Source organism: Lycium ferocissimum, unplaced genomic scaffold, assembly GCF_029784015.1.
Source record: "Lycium ferocissimum isolate CSIRO_LF1 unplaced genomic scaffold, AGI_CSIRO_Lferr_CH_V1 ctg15023, whole genome shotgun sequence".
Classification (NCBI taxonomy): domain Eukaryota; kingdom Viridiplantae; phylum Streptophyta; class Magnoliopsida; order Solanales; family Solanaceae; genus Lycium; species Lycium ferocissimum.
The window spans coordinates 7,276-20,111 of NW_026715780.1; the positions used below are offsets into that span (position 1 = coordinate 7,276).

General features: G+C 37.9%; 1 long non-coding RNA gene across 2 annotated transcripts; it reads right to left on the reverse strand.

Annotated features, from left to right (window-relative positions):
- Window positions 1-5,708: 5,708 nt before the first annotated feature.
- On the reverse strand, window positions 5,709-11,144 carry LOC132042399 (uncharacterized). 2 transcript variants are annotated; one of them, XR_009411466.1, is made up of 3 exons: window positions 10,573-10,992; window positions 10,156-10,239; window positions 5,709-5,920 (listed from the first exon to the last, which is right to left on the reverse strand). It is a non-coding gene; the product is annotated as an uncharacterized LOC132042399 (long non-coding RNA). The 2 variants fall into 2 exon arrangements; XR_009411465.1 differs by lacking the exon at window positions 10,156-10,239 and having other exon boundaries at window positions 10,573-11,144.
- Window positions 11,145-12,836: the final 1,692 nt, after the last annotated feature.

Here is a 12,836-nt window from a genome sequence, read left to right on the forward strand (position 1 = left end):
GGAGGTTAATCATTATTATCCAAATAATTCCTACCCGTCCCTTAGCCTACATTACAACCCTCGAAGTCCTACTTGATTCTAGGTTCGTCTTACTTGTATTAGTGGAGTGGTTACACTACGGGCAAGCCTATGGCATGTCGTACTTTGCATGTGATATTCTTTGTGAGAGTGAGCGTAATTAGTGATTTTATGTCCATTGACTTAAACATATGTGATTCTTGAGAGATATGGACTACTTTCTTTTGGTGAGGGCACATAATTAGTGATAGAGTGGTGAAACGTTGATTTCTTGATCATAAGGTTGCTTAATGCTTTAAAGTGGTGTCGTTGAGTCAATTGGTTTTAAAAGTGAAGTGTTTTTCAGGAAGGTGGTCATTGGTGCTAAAAATGAGGATTTTCAATCTTTGGCATGGCTTTCATAACTTGGCTCATTGTTTTGATTTTGAAATCCTTCTTTTGGAGATAGCCATACTAGACGAATCCCGTTGTAGACCTGTTTGAATGAGTTGAGTTAGAAGTGTAGCTTGGTGTTAGTTTGTGTTTGCTCGAGGGCGAGCGAAGTCTAAGTGAGGGGTGGTGATATTTGGCGCAAATATCATGTTTCGTGTCATTTTTACATCCTATTCTTATGACTTTTATCGCTTAATCGATGATGAAATTGTCGTATTTGGGCTTATGTTGTTATATTTCTTGTGTATAGGCACGATGAAGACAACCGATGGAAAATCGGGCTAAAAGTGATTGCTTTTGGAGCATATGATGATTACACGAGGTGGCTAGGTGAAGACCACAGTTGACAAACTAAAAGAGAAGAAAAACTGAACTGAATGAGGCATATGTGTTGACCGTAAAGACGGGTCCGGCATGTGAAAACTCGAATCGAAGGAGGCATATGTGCCAGACCCGTAGCACGGGGCCAGCACGTGAAGTTCAAGCTGCGGGAAATTGAAGACCCGTGCTGCACGCGCATCGCGAACTTGGCACATTCACAATCTTAAATCACTGAAGGGTCCGTGCTGGCGGGGCAAGCACGGATGAGCTCAACCTTTCCGAATTTAATTAGGATTTTGTCCATTCTTGAGTCATTAAATTCCTAGACTATAAATACTTATTTTAAGGTTGAGAACGGCATGCTGATATACTTTGAGACAATTGTAAGCTGTCATTAACCCTTTCCTTCCCCGTTTTTACTTTTATCTTCATAAACCCTAAGCTAATTGTTATACCTCGCATTTTGTGCGTATTCGGAAAAATCGGAGATAATTTGGAATGGTAGGGTTAAGGTTCCAATTGGATTCTACTTAGTGTGCATGTGATGTTTTAGAGACTATTGATGTGGAAATATTGGAAATGAAAGTTGAATGAATTTGGTGAAAGTTGGAAAATCTCCATGTTAGCCGTGGGAACATGTATGATGAAATGGAAATGGATTAATGTTGTTTAATATGTTAATTGCGTTGTTGTGATCCTTGCATTGTAAATGTAGGAAAAATGATATAAGTTTGCATTGAAATGGAATGTGGGAACTTATGTCGTTTTCTTATGATTTTATGACATTATGGAATTAAGTTGTTAAGATGCAAATTATGATGATTGTTGATGAACTTAGAAGATGGAAATGTGTTATGAATGTGTATGTTAAAGATTAGAAGAATTGGATAAACTATGGCTTTGGTGGAAAGTGTGTATATTTTGTATATCTTGTGTATATAGTGTAGAAATGATATGAAATGTTTCCGAATGGCATTGTAATGATCTTGATTAGTAATGAATGTGAGTATGATGGTGTTGATTTGAAAATTTGAAGTCGGGATGGAAGTTATTGCATTATGTTAAGAGAAGACTAGTTGTGTATCGTATTGTGTTGGCCGTGGTTGTTGATGTTCTTGGTGTTGTTGTTGGGTTGTTGTTGATCATTTTGAGCCGAGTTGAATCTCGGGATGCTATATGTATAGGGGAGATGCTGCCCAAATTTTTATAGAACAATATTGGTTAAGCTTGGAAATTGTAAGTCTCATGAATAGTAACTGGTCAATGTGACCATTTGCAGATTTTTGGCGAAACGAGAAGTGAATTTGGAAAGGCGTAAGGAGCATAAAAGGTATGTAAAGCTACCCCTATTCTTTCCTTGGCATGCCCTAGATGTACTAGGCTTGAATTCGGACCTCGGGGATAACTCTACTCTTCGGAATCCACGTTCGAAATTTCTCCTTTTTCCTTCAGTAGAATTGAACTAGTTAGGTTGCAAACGACTAGAAAGGTGATCTACACCTCCAAAACTTGTACAAATGATACCCGATTATCTTAAAATCTTTGTAAATGATATTATGAAGTTTAACATACGCAATTTACGTCCGCCACCTCAATTGACCGAGGTGGGCCCACTATTTCCGATTTTACCCTTTTGTGTTTATGACTTGTCTTCGAACGGCTTTAAAAGAAACGTTTTAACTACTCCGCTATCTATTATTTAAAAACTGTTTTGAATATTCCGTTAAGTTTTATAAGTTGTTTTGGATCTTGGAAACGATCTCAGAGGGATTTATGCCTTTGTAACTCGTTAAGACATCCGGAATTCACTTATTATGACTTCGTCCGGTTTCGTTGATTTGCTTTGTCGCTCGATATGCCTCATTGAGTCTCTGGAAATATATATGTTATTTTTATTGCATTTAGTTTCTCACTACTCTACTCGTGGATGCCTCAATGCTTCCTTCACTGAGCCCGGGCCAGGATTTGTTATCAAGCGCTTTCCTCTGCATTGTTCGCCGTGCCTCGGTGTGAGGGGGCAGTGTATGACATGTACATGGGTCCGAAGTATGATGTGCCATGTACATATATTCTGATATCTGATGATGTGATGTGATATGGCCATTTGGTATGTTATGATGTGTTTCGGAGATATTCCCTACTCTGAAGTATGATGTGTTATGGCGCCGGAGACGGGGGCGCCCATGTTCTGTTCACCGAGTCCCATAGCGGGGCCGGTTTTGGCATATGTTTTCTGCATGCATTATTTATGACTTTTGATATGCATTTTTGATTTCCTATGTATTTTGTTCATTCTCCGCACATTCTGTTCTGATTTTTAATTTTATTTAGTACAGTCTCTGCTTTACATATTCGGTACATTTCCGTACTGACCCCCTTTCTTCGGGGGCTGCGTTCGTGTCGCGCAGGTACAGACGTTTGATTTGCTGATTCGCTGCCTAGGTTATCTGCTCAGCTGTTTGAAGTGCTCCTTTGTCCGGAGCCCATATTTTGGTATAGACTTTTCTGTTGTTTATGTATTTATTTGTTCTGGGGTACGACGGGGCCCTGTCCCGTCATATGATTATGTTTTTGCTCTGTAGAGGTCTGTAGACATGTGGTGTGGGTTCTGTACATGTTCGTGAGTTTTGCGTACGATTATGGCTTATCTATGTGTTGTAACGGCCTTATCGGCCTTCGTGCGCTATATCTGCTTGACATGATTAAATTATTATTTCTGCTTATTTTTAATATTTTGCTAATTTAGGATAAGGTACGTATGAGTGCCCAACTAGGGTACGAGTCGCGGCCTACGGAGTTGGGTCGTGACACTAATCATGAATTCTTTTGTCTATGATCGAATCATGAGTAGCTAATCTCTTAATTCTAGGGTTGTGGCGTAAGACTTGAAAGTTGGTTTGATGACAATTATTATCTATTGATTTTTCATATTTTGGGTTGCTTATTTATTCTTGATCTTAATTGTTTGATTATTTGGCCAATAGTTAGACACTATATGTGGCGTGTGAATTGAACTAGGGATAGGGAATTTGCATGCGTAATAAGAATAAATAGAGCTTGTTCGATATAATCGTTTCGCTAATGAGGATAGGAATATACCCTTTAGCCTTGCTTAGTTGAATACGGAGAAGTAAATGTGTTCTTGTTACCTCTGGCGACCATAAGGATATAGGCATTATAGTAGCATCTACATGTTTGTGAGCAACTTGGAAGATACTCATAAAGTTATAATTAACCCATCAACTAATAAACCAGGAAATAAGATAGGTAGAATTGTCAGAAGATCAACTGGATTGTCGAAAGCCATGACCCTGGAACTTTCTCTCATTTGATAAACCTTACAATCTTTGTCAAAATATTCTCAGTCACAAAAACACCCATCATAAATGGTTTACTTTTTAGTTTTAGTTTAGTTACAACAAACACCTTGATTTTCACTTTCTTGAATAGTTTCATTCGAATTTGAATTAGTTTAACAATAGAATCTAAGTCTCTGTGGGATCGATATTTGGAGTTAAAAAACCTATATTACTTGTACGACCGCGTATACTTGCGTGTGCATTTGGGAGCAACATAATACTATAATTGTGTCAATAGATGAATATAATGTTAAAAAAACATGAAACTTCAGTTTCCACTCCACATCAAATGCTTAATGTGACAAAAAGATAAAATTTCAGCCTAGAACTATTAACAAATTGTATCCATTTTCTTTGCTGACTTGGGTTCAATAGAGGAGCTAACTTATGAATATTAGGAGGTGAGAACTTCCAGCCCAAAACTGTTACACAAATTTCAGCCCAGAGATATAATTATCCAGCACTTAGTAGTGTCTCATCATCAATGAAACGGCACTAAGTGTTGTTATATTTACAACATCAAGAAAACAGTAAGCACAAAGAAGGGGAGCAAAAGGCAATAAAAGAGGCAAAAGAAAGTTTGGCTGATGAAATTATAAAAAGTGCACTTTGCAAAAAGAAGGAAGCTGCTTTAAGAAATAAGATGTCAAATTTACTTGTTCCTCAACAGATCTTGTATAGAGATGCAAAAAGATATGGGGAACCACATTCTTCTTTTTGCTCCTCCATGTTACCAGATTACCCCCATACATAGGTACAGTAGCAAAAGGTGGACCTTCTTTCTGAGATATTACCTATCCGTTAGCGTTTTCATAAGTTTTAACGCTATGTCATTTAACGTGAAAGTTATATCTGGTCTTGTATGTAATAACTAGATAAGATTTCTGACTAGTCCTTGATATTGTCCTATGTCCGTCAGTTTTCTCCTTGGTTCCTAAGTTTTTATTGGGTTCTACAAGACTTTCTGCAGGGCGACATTGGCTAATATAAGTTTCCTCGAGTAAGTAAAGTACATACTTACCTTCAGAAACTACAAATCCTCATTTTGGTCATGCTTGCCACATCCAAGAAGTATTTCAATAGTCTGAGATCTTTTCTTTCAAATTCTGAGGCTAGTTTAGGCTTCCATATTTACTAGGCATCATCTACTGACGTAATCTAACATTTCATTGAAGCCGAACTCCTCATACTACACTTCATTCTAAAATATAATTAGAATTTACTATATGAATCTTTCTGTAACTACTATGTGCCAATCGTGCACAATGTCCCAACAAATTCATTAGTAAGACTATCCACTTGATTATTCATACGCTAACTGTCCATTTGCCTCAACACACTCGACTAAGAAGAGCAAGTTAATTTAGAATTTTAAACTCATGCATGTACTCTATGTTGGTGACTAACACATTCAGTGTTTCAAAAACTTGTATAGTTCTTATTTTTGTTTGTTCTTAACTCTTATATAGAATATTAGTATATATATATATATATATATCCTATTATTTTAACAAATATCATCCCACCTCCTCCCATGACACCAATACAAAGAAAAGTTAAGCTACAATAGAACCAGCATAGCAGGAAGAGAGTGGTAAGCATAGAATTGCCTGATAGAATCACACCAAGTTCCACATCAAACTAATGTTCTTCCCAACAATAGAGAAGTTTGAAAACAGTAAACAAATTTTTGAAGATCTGGTAATGAGAAGCTTGGATGTACCCGAGCCACCTAAGAACAATTGTCATCAAGTTTGTTGTGACAAAATGCATCCCCGTTAATGTTGTCACTGCAAAGATTGTTGTAATCAAAATCAAGAACAATCATATAATAAAAAGACTGAGAAGAATGTATAGTATTGTCAGATCTCAAATCTTCATTGTCCACCAAGCAAAAAACATTTATCAGTTTTAATATGAAAGTGTGGGAGCTGCAAACACTCTTATGTTCAAGTTTGTCTTAAGAGTTTTTTTTTTTATTAGGAAGTTTGTCTTATGATCTCTTTTTAATGTTATAAGTATTGAATTCATATCTGCTAAGAAATTTTTGTATTTCCTGTAAATTTTGAGCTTCTGTTCGAAGAAGCACGTGCTTCGCTTGTCGCTTCTCTTCAGGCTAAATGCCCCTTCAGATTGTCGTCTTTTTCTGTAGACCATAGAGTTCAGCATATTATATTCCATGATATTATATCCTAATTCCTTCTAATTGCAATTAATAGATATAATCAATGAAGCTTGAATCTTAAACAAGGGGAATGTTGTTTTGAGAAAATGATGGAATATCTCTGAGAAATTTACCAAAGAAAAAGCCATAGTTAATTCTATTTTCTTTGAGAAGCTTGCTTTATGGATGGATAATGGAACATTACATTTTTTTAATGCCTTTGTTGAGGCCATTTTCTATAGCTTTTGAAATTTCTTTAGGATGAAAACTAAACTTAGTGCTTCAACTTTTGTTCAAATGAACTATCCCTATACATGTTTCTGGCTTCTGAATGCATATAATCTTTAAAGCCTGTCCAACCCTACCTCAACATTAATTCCCAAGTGAAGTAGGTTACTTACTTAACACATGATAAAAAGAAGCAACAATTTTATACTTAAAGAAGGCCACCTACAGTGTAGATACCAAGAGACAAGTATATTGTCATGAAGTAAATTGTTAACAATAAGTAGGATATAGCCTCTATGTAAACAAAGACATGTTTATCTGACATCAAGATCTAGTTGTGTTTTATTATTTTACCCATACTATTGTCACACTACTTGTCACACCCCAATTTTCGATAGGGTGTGATGGGCACCCGACCCTTACCCAGGGCCGAGCGAACCCTCAGACTAACGTAATACTCGTACTCACATTGGGCCCTTGGCCAAATCATAAATACATAATTTCAAATCAAACACAAACTTGCGAACGTACACAATAACTGTAATATCACATATAACAAAACGACGCGCTTATGAGCGCTCACAATCGACATCCGATGCACATGACTCGTCGCAAAGTCTCTAACATGACTCGGATATCATAATATGCACAAACTCGACTCGGCAAAGCACTCCGAACAAGTGGAGCTCGCCAATCCCGCCGGAATGTACCGTCGCTAATACCTTTAGCTCACCCGGGTGTACCGCGCGCATGAAACGCAGCCCCCCCGAAGAAAGGGGGTCGGACGAATATGTACCGAGTATGTAAAGCAGTAAATACGGAACCATAGAAACAAAATACGTAATACGTACATAACATGCAAAGTATCAAAATAAGTAGTTAAAATGCAAATCATGCATAGGCTCTTAGAACAAGTGGTCGCCCGCCCGTCGTTGGCGCCACGCCACAAGCATCACACCGTAAGATTTCGATCTCCGTAACCCGACAAATCCCCGTAACACATCATAGCCAGCCATCACACCATAACACAAACACACACCAAACGGAACCCGCCTTCCGGAGAGGAGCTCGAGAACCGTAACACAGCATCACACCGGAATTTATCATAATGCGCACGAAGCATAACCGGCCGGGACTCGGTGAAGGAGGTACAACCATGAGCACGAGCGGAGTCGTGAGCATACATATGCATAAAATCGTAATCATAAATCATTAAGTAAGTAAGAAAATTCATATGCAAAAGTCCAAATGAAACGAAACTTACATTTTTCCGAAGGCGAGTCCGAATAGGCATAGAAAGGTCGCGGGCCCCACGGACGGGTGTCGACCCCCGTCCGAGCCCGACTAGGGTAGGTAGGGGAAAGTTATGTCTTATAATCATACATATTATGTTTCGGGGCAATCCGAGCTCGTATGCCAAAGTTACGGACGTTTGAAGTTCGGGACCCTTTTTGTGGTCAAAGTCTTTATAAAACCTTTGAAATTCATTCTTTTGAAAACATGAAAATCTTATTTTGGTCCCGTCAAAAGAGTAAACGTTAAGGGATGAACAAGGTACATACCTAAGCTCGGATTCTAAGAGTGGAATTACCCCAAGGCTCGGGTCATAGCCTAATAGTACTAAGACATGCCAAAGAAAGAAAGGTGAGCTTTACATACCTTGGCCGCGCCTTCCTTGCTACGCTTATCCGTCCAAACTTGATGGTCTACATGCAAGAGAATTCATCCACTCATTAGTTTCATTATCAAATACTTGCCTTAACCTTTCAAACGCATTCACTTATATTCCGCCGAATTTCGGCAAAGACATCCCCTGTAAGTACACCGTCCCGAGAATTATGGCTCGGCCCAAATCACAACACCCAAACCAACAATCACAATAACAATATCGATAGGTAATTCAGGATATCCAAACCTACATTCAATCTTACCCGAACCCTTCCAAATTAATGAATACGACAACAATGCATTTCTTTCTTTCAAATTCATAAACTGCGTCGACAACCTCATATGTTAACAACATCATTTCCATGTATTCAAGAAAGCATATTGAAATCACATTAAGCTTCAAATCAGCCCCTCTTTCATGCAACACTACTCGAAAGCTTCCGAGTTCAACAAGGGCAACAACAACACGTTTCTACCTTCCAAATTCATAAACTACATTAACCATCCACTTGTTAACATAGTCATTAGCATAAATGTAAGATCTACATAGGAATCATATTAACTTCCAATTCAGCCCACAACCATTATTACTTTAATTTAGATCATCAAACCTTCATTTTCCATCACAAAATTCACAACGACAACAACAAAAATACAAGATAACATTAACTCATTTAATGCACACCAAACAGCCCCTATTCGGCTCACTCCACAACATACAAGCTTCCATGAGTTTCATTTATTTTCTATGCATTACAACAACACCAAAAACATGTTGAATTTAATTAGTTCACCATCTTTACACAACACCATACATACCCACGGCCAAGCACACATGCACGGCCACAACCTCATCTTCCATATTCCATGATTTCCATGCATTTCCATACTTCACAACGTATACAAATCATCTATAACATATGAAAATCAAGTTAGAATCATACCTTTCCTTCCATCTTCTCCCTTCCTCGGCTAGAACCTAGTTGCAAGGAGGAGTGTTTTCTTGCTTCAACAATTATTCCACGTCGACGAGGACCTTCAACTTAGTGAGAAAACATGAAGAAAATAATTCCTCTTGATCACTCTCCAAAGGGACTGTTCGGCCAGCCATGGCAGCCGACTCCCTCACTCTCTTTTCTTCCATGTTTCTTGAAAATTCTAGGGAAAAATAATGACTTGTCTTGTAATTTTTCCACACACACATATATATATATAAATATGGGAGCACATGGCTGGTCATGTGCCCCCTTTGGCCGGTTTTTCTCCTTCTTTTTTGTCTTCAATTTCTCTTCAATTTTCCCAATTTTTCTAGAATTCTCTTTAAATAAAAAGACAACTAATTCCTTGACTTGGTCAACTTTTGCCCACATATTTGTATATCTTTCACCATAAGATGAACACATACCCCTTTTAATGGCTAGAATTTATTGGCCATTTCATGGAAATTATTTTCCCAACTTTTAGCCTCCAAATTTTTTCCATAATGCATTCTTAGTCCCAAATCTTTCCTTAATGCTTCCTTCCAATAAAATCATAAACCATTTGTCATAAAACAAAGTCGAAAGATAACCTTATCCATAATTCTTCGCAACCAACTTAAAAATATTCCGACGTGCGAAACGCAAGGTATAACACTACTTATACTCAAATTAATGCTTTGCAAATGGCTTTTTAGAAGTCTTTTCTCCTACAAAGTTTATCATTTCTTTGAGTAGTATAGTTGTTTAACAACTTACTAAAAATATTCTAGTAGGTAAATCTAGTAACCTTTATTTGAAACTTGCACAACTTAAAAATAAATAAATCATCAATATTGATAACTAGCTCAAACTTCAAACCTAATGCTAGAACCCACAAACATCTAGTTAGATGAATTAAAAGAATATAATACATTGCACAAAAAAGAATAATAAAAACTAACATCAAGAATTAGGAAATTGTAACAAAGTAATAAAAGGCACCTACTATCATTATTGGTAGTACCCATACTCCAAATATGAATATAGCGTTAATTAAACCAATGTAAAGTGCTAGAACATCATAAGTTTCCTACATAAGAAAACAAATTAAAATTACAGGAAGATAGTAGTGCAGACTTCCGCAAATTGAAATTTAGGGAGTAAAAGCATTTATTTGTCATTAGAACAGGGATTATGAATTGCAAACTGAGTTCATATAAAATTGAGCCTAAAGAGGAGACTAACCCCTTAACAAGCACTGAATATCAAAAATCGAAAATTGGAAAAGAAGGAAAAGCTGATAGAGCCCCTAAATCCATCATAAATTGTTACCCAGGCACCAGTTTAAAAAGAGAACACCATACCAACAGAAAATTACCATCAAAATAGTATGAATAAAATAAAGAGGGTTATCATTGAAAACCTTGTGTGCGCCTTTTTCAAAAATCGCTCGACAATATACACCTTTTCTAAGGCACGACTTGAACCCAAATTCATTACCGGTGAAATGTCATCCCTTCATCAAAACCCACAAATTATTCATAAGAAAACTAACAAAAAGTAGTAAGTAGCAGTTATAGAAATACAATATCAGAATATAAAAATGACGGGAAGAAATGAAGAAAGGAGAGAGCTATCCTAAGGAGTTGGGATGGTGGCGGGCGTCGGACGATGGGGATCACAGCGTCTTAGAAGATCGTCTTCAATGGCATCTTCAAGTGTCTTCACTGTCGTCTTGGACATACAGCAAAATAGAATTGGCCTCTCGGTAGGGATTAGGGCTTTCTTAAAATTCTCTTTTTAATAATTGGAGGGAATAATGAATTGTTGTCAAAAAAAATGGGAGGGAAGGATAAAATAACAAAAAGTTGCTTTCAATTAATGAGATTTAGAGGCAATTTATTTTTATTGTCGCTAAAAATAAATCTTTTAGCGGCTATTGTTCATATGCCACTCATTTATTAGCTTAAAGAACTAATTAGCGGCAATTGACGTATTGCCCCTAAATAATTGTCGCCAAAGACTTTTTTTGTAGTAGTGCGTGAAACGAAGGAGCTAATAGATAATCCAAATAAGCATCAAGGATAAATGAGCATCAAAGAAAGTATAGAGAGATAAAAGCAGAAAGGACCGAAATGCATCAAGGATAAGGAATCGCGAATAATGAAGGGTTGAGCAAGTTGGAAAGCGTAACCGTAATAAAGAAACATAGTGAAGGATTAAGTATAGTACGAGGGCAACACTAGAAGTCATGAGGCGACCACGACATCCGACTCAAAGGAAAAGCACTGGCTACGAGAGTGAAGCAAGTAAGGACTAACACCGTAAAAAGACAAATGCAAGAAGATTCACCCTATCAGGAAAGTGACCTCAGGATTCTGGGATTTGCAACTCTGCCAGGCAGTAGAAAAATATTAGTAAGCGTTGGGGGAAGACCCAAGGAACCAGATAACAGATTCAGATCAATAAGGCGTATTGAGTGTAGACAGCGTTAAGTAAAGCGAAGATCATGTGCAGACATGCATTCATCTTAGTAAACGCCCAAGTAATGTATATGAATGAAGTGCAAGGATACGAGGATCTTAACCACCTTAGACCCGTCTCAGAGAATTCTGGGAATTGACCAACATGAAGAGGGACGGAGTTCCACAATCTAGAGAAAAGAGCGAAGTGTATGGAAGACTAGATGGAAAGAAGATAGTAGACATGGATAACCGGACAACGGAACACTCTAAAACCTAGAGCAGGAGAGTAAGAAAGCGGAGAAGGGATTGGGTTGAGAGAGTTGACGTCATAAGGCAAAGTAGAAGGACTCCCGGGTCAACCGCGCTTTGAGAAATGGCCAGTCTTCGAACAAGTATCTTGGAAATAGCGGGACAAGACTAGGATTATCGTGAAGGGAATCGATCATGGATTAGCAACAAGGTAAGACGCTTTAACCTGAGGAGCATTCAACCATAGATCTGACTATAACAAGTGTATTAGAGACCGGCAACCCAAGAATTAAGGTCACAATAAGGAGAAAGCTAAAAAAAGGCCACACCAGGAAAGCACGATGGGAATTCGAAGGACAAGACCCTAATCGTGTCAAGAGAAAACTATGGACGAAGGTATTAAAGGTCGAAGTTGATCAAGAGAACTGCTCAAGCTATTCCAAACATAAGGTGTTATACGACGTTGGTAACAGAGAGGCGAAGTATAAGGAAGCATTCCATGACATTCTTGGAAAATATTGGTTAAGAACTATATTACGGGTGGCAATATGAATGGGAGCGTGACTCAAGACTTATTGGTTTTTCTACAGAGTCTTTTGAAGCGACTCAACATACTTCAGCCGCGGTAAGGGATACAAATATTGCCAGGGATAGGTAAGTAACACGCGAATGGAATCTAACTTCTACTCCAAAACAAGGTTGAGAGCCCTAACCAGTCAGTCAGGAATGCAAAAAGGACTCAACACGTGACAAAGGCTTCGGCATTCCTCGAGTTCTATTCTTTGCTAAAGAAGATTCGAGAAGGAAATGGAAGTAAAGGACGCGTTCTCAGAACACAAATAAGGTATAGGTTGAAAGAGAAGGTCAGCATAGTTTGATGAGATTGGAAGGGCCTTAAAACGATGCGCCGACTCAGGTAATACCCCTGTTTGTTGCAAGGTATCCCACCTGTCGACTAGGACTTGATTAGTGG